Genomic DNA, 5,000 nt, shown 5'->3' on the forward strand with positions numbered 1-5,000 from the left:
GGGTAAAGGTTAGGTTTTAGGGTAAAGGTTAGGTTTTAGGGTAAAGGTTAAGGTTAGGTTTTTGGGTTAAGGTTAGGGTTTTGGGTTAAGGTTAGGTTTTAGGGTAAAGGTTAGGTTTTAGGGTTAAGGTTAGGGTTTTGGGTTAAGGTTAAGTTTTAGGGTTAAGGTTAGGTTTTAGGGTTAAGGTTAGGTTTTAGGGTTAAGGTTAGGTTTTAGGGTTAAGGTTAGGGTTTTGGGTTAAGGTTAGGGTTTTGGGTTAAGGTTAGGGTTTAGGGTAAAGGTTAGGTTTTAGGGTAAAGGTTAGGTTTTAGGGTTTAGGTTAGGGTTTTGGGTTAAGGTTAGGTTTTAGGGTTAAGGTTAGGTTTTAGGGTTAAGGTTAGGTTTTAGGGTTAAGGTTAGGTTTTAGGGTTAAGGTTAGGGTTTTGGGTTAAGGTTAGGGTTTGGGTTAAGGTTAGGGTTTTGGGTTAAGGTTAGGGTTTTGGGTTAAGGTTAGGGTTTTGGGTTAAGGTTAGGTTTTGGGTTAAGGTTAGGGTTTAGGGTTAAGGTTAGGGTTTGGGTTAAGGTTAGGTTTTGGGTTAAGGTTAGGGTTTGGGGCTTTGTGTGTCCCCACATGGTTAGCTGTACAATACTAGGTGTGTGTGTGTGTGTGTGTGTGTGTGTGTGTGTGTGTGTGTGTGTGTGTGTGTGTGTGTGTGTGTGTGTGTGGTTGAGGATTATAATGTTTGAAGTTGTGGAATGTAGCACATGATCAGTTCTCTCTATTTCTCCTCTCTCTCTTCTTCTCTCTCTCTATTTCTCCTCTCTCTCTTCTTCTCTCTCTCTCTTTCTCCTCTCTCTCTCTTTCCCCTCCCTCTCTTATTCTCTCTTCCTCCTCTCTCTCTTCTTCTCTCTCTATTTCTCCTCTCTCTCTTCTTCTCTCTCTCTATTTCTCCTCTCTCTCTTCTTCTCTCTCTCTTCTTCTCTCTCTCTATTTCTCCTCTCTCTCTTCTTCTCTCTCTCTATTTCTCCTCTCTCTCTTCTTCTCTCTCTATTTCTCCTCTCTCTCTTCTTCTCTCTCTCTATTTCTCCTCTCTCTCTTCTTCTCTCTCTCTATTTCTCCTCTCTCTCTTCTTCTCTCTCTCTATTTCTCCTCTCTCTCTTCTTCTCTCTCTCTATTTCTCCTCTCTCTCTTCTTCTCTCTCTCTATTTCTCCTCTCTCTCTTCTTCTCTCTCTCTATTTCTCCTGTCTCTCTTCTTCTCTCTTTCTCCTCCCTCTCTTCTTCTCTCTTTCTCTCTCTCTTACTCCTCCCTTTCTTCTTCTCTCTTTCTCTCTCCCTTTCTCCTTCTCTCTTTCTCTCTCCCTTTCTCCTCCCTCTCTTCTTCTCTCTTTCTCCTCCCTCTCTTCTTCTCTCTTTCTCCTCCCTCTCTTCTTCTCTCTTTCTCTCTCTCTTACTCCTCCCTTTCTCCTTCTCTCTTTCTCTCTCCCTTTCTCCTCCCTCTCTTTCTCTCTCTTACTCCTCCCTTTCTTCTTCTCTCTTACTCCTCCCTTTCTTCTCTCTTTCTCCTCCCTTTCCCCTCCCTTTCTTCTCTCTTTCTCCTCCCTCTCTTTCTCTCTCTCTTTCTCCTCCCTCTCTTACTACTCCCTTTCTTCTTCTCTCTCTCGATCTCCCCCATTTTCAGTTTATTTCAGTTTACTACAAATGATAAGAATCTAATACATTTTTGTAACTAATTTCACACATTTCAGGTCCATGAACAGTATGCGTGTCTGTGTGTGTGTGTGTGTGTGTGTGCGTGTGTGTGTGCGTGTGTGTGTATGTGTGTGTGTGTGTGTGTGTGTGTGTGTGTGTGTGTGTGTGTGTGTGTGTGTGTGTGTGTGTGTGTGTGTGTGTGTGTGTGTGTGTGTGTGTGTGTCAACATGCCGATGATAACATCTCTCAGATATGAGAGGAATGAAGGAGGAAGAAAGACATTAATAGAAGAGAGAGAAGGAGAGGAGGGGAGGAGGAGATGAGGAGGAGAGGGACAGGAGAGGAGAGGAGGAGATGAGGGGAGGAGAAGATGAGGAGGAGAGGAATAGGAGATGAACAGGAAGAGGAGAGGAGGAGATGAGGGGAGGAGAGGAGGGGGGGAGGAAGAGGAGAAGAGGAGGAAGGGAGGAGGAGGTGGGGAAGAGGAGAAGAGGAAGAGGGGAGGAACAGGAAGAGGAGATGAGGAGGAGGAGGAGGAGGAGGAGGGGAAGAGGAGAGGAACAGGAAGAGGAGAAGAGGATGAGATGAGGAGGAGAGGAGGAGAGGAGGAACTGGAAGAGGAGAGGAGGAGGAGAGGAACGGAAGGAGGAGAAGAGGAGGAGGGGAGGAGGAGGAAGAGGAGAGGAGGAAGAGGAAAGGAAATACATGAGTGGCTGTTTGTTTCATTTGGGTGGCAGCCAACACAGATCCAATCAGTGTTTAGTGAACAGGAGATATATCACACACACACACACACACACACACGCACGCACGCACGCACGCACGCACACACACACACACAGGCTAGATTAATTACAGGGCTAGAGGTGATGTGTCTACATCACACATCACATTTTCCCATGACTCAGAGAGAGAGACAGAGAGAGAGAGACAACAGCACATTTAGACCCAACCAAATCATGAGAAAACAAAAAGATAATTACTCAACACATTGGAAACAATTAACAAAAAAACAGAGCAAACTAGAATGCTATTTGGCCCTAAACAGAGAGTACACAGCGGCAGAATACCTGACCACTGTGACTGACCCAAAGCTTTGACTATGTACAGACTCAGTGAGCATAGCCTTGCTATTGAGAAAGGCCGCTGTAGGCAGACATGGCTCTCAAGAGAAGACAGGCTATGTGCTCACTGCCCACAAAATGAGGTGGAAACTGAGCTGCACTTCCTAACCTCCTGCCCAATGTATGACCATATTAGAGAGACATATTTCCCTCAGATTACACAGATCCCACAAAGAATTCGAAAACAAATCCAATTTTGAAAAACTCTCATATCTACTGGGTGAAATTCCACAGTGTGCCATCACAGCAGCAAGATTTGTGACCTGTTGCCACAAGAAAAGGGCAACCAGTGAAGAACAAACACCATTGTAAATACAACCCATATTTATGCTTATTTATTTTATCTTGTGTCCTTTAACCATTTGAACATTGTTAAAACACTGTATATATATATATAATATGACATTTGTAATGTCTTTATTGTTTTGAAACTTCTGTATGTGTAATGTTTACTGTTAATTTTTATTGTTTGTTTCACTTTATATATTATCTACCTCACTTGCTTTGGCAATGTTACAGTTTTTCTCAATTGCAAAAACACTAAAACCAATTGGCTGAACAAAGTTCTCAGTTGCCTGGACTCATTTAGCTAGTTATGCAGTCTGTTGTCAATACCTTAAACCATTTCACATGGTAAAACACAATTTGCAGATCTCGCTTAGACTTTTCAGCAAAACTCTAAACACTCATTCTCAAAACACATTCTGCACTCTAATGCACATGTCATCCATACTGGTAAACACAAGTGGCAACAATCAAATACAAATAGAGAACATGATTTAACCAGTTTCAAATGATGCGACACAACCAATATAAGCCAGTTCAGAGAGCAAACAGGTTGTTGAAGGTGGGAAGGAGAACGTCTGAGAATGGATACTGTAGTGCAGTGCATTGTAGACTGTATACTGTACAATGGATGAATTGTATGGCCCTGAACATTTTGCTTTCCGTTTATTAACAGTACTGACTGCTCAATAGATTTTGACTGGTTGCAGGTTCATATCCACAAAGAACAAGAATTACAGTATCACAGAGACAAAGGACAAGTTTGTGAGATGCAGGGTTCAGTACTGTAAAAATAGGGGTACAAGGAGGAGGAAAAACAAAATTGCAAAGAGCAAAGCAGAGTAGTAATTTCTGATCGATTTTGAGCTACTATGATAGAACATGTTTTCGTTCATCAAAAGACAATGACGGAAAAATATGAATATTTTTTTAGATATAAAATGTTCTTCTCCCTGAGAATTGTATGTTTTGAACAATGTGTTTTCTATTTTTCGGTGTATTGTTCACTGACTGCTTGAGAGTGTATATCATTTTGATCACTTTGTTTATGATTTGAGAGCCGTGTTTTATTTTGAACACAGGTAAAACTGTTTTGAGGTGAATGTTTCATTTTGCAAGAGGAGTCAGAGGTTATGTAAATAGTGCTTGAAGATGAGGTTTTGTGTTTAATGTTTTCAGGAAATGGAACAAGGTTTCAGAAATTGTGTTTTAGCAATTGAGAAAAACTGGCAATAAATTAACAATTAACACATGGCAATAAAGCACTCTCTCTCTCTCTGTGAATAATACTCTGCTTCTATCTGCTTCAAATGGAAACATTTTTTTTTTCATTTTTTTTATTTAACTAGGCAAGTCAGTTAAGAACACATTCTTATTTTCAATGACGACCTAGGAACAGTGGGTTAACTGCCTGTTCAGGGGCAGAACGACAGATTTGTACCTCGTCAGCTCGGGGATTTGAACTTGCAACTTTTCGGTTACTAGTCCAATGCTCTAACCACTAGGCTACCCTGCCACCCCATTAAATACAGTCATCCAATCTAAATGTTCCCCGACAGTCCAGTACATTTCCACGACGGTCCAGAAGACATCTGACTGTTCCACAACAGCCCAGTACATTTCAGAAGACATCTGACTGTTCCACGACAGTCCAGTTCATTTCAGAAGACATCTGACTGTTCCACGACAGTCCAGTACATTTCAGATGACATCTGACTGTTCCACGACAGCCCAGTACATTTCAGAAGACATCTGACTGTTCCACGACAGCCCAGTACATTTCAGAAGACATCTGACTGTTCCACAACAGCCCAGTACATTTCAGAAGACATCTGACTGTTCCACGACAGCCCAGTACATTTCAGAAGACATCTGACTGTTCCACGACAGCCCAGTACATTTCAGAAGACATCTGACTGTT

Source organism: Oncorhynchus mykiss, chromosome 17, assembly GCF_013265735.2.
Source record: "Oncorhynchus mykiss isolate Arlee chromosome 17, USDA_OmykA_1.1, whole genome shotgun sequence".
Lineage (NCBI taxonomy): Eukaryota > Metazoa > Chordata > Actinopteri > Salmoniformes > Salmonidae > Oncorhynchus > Oncorhynchus mykiss.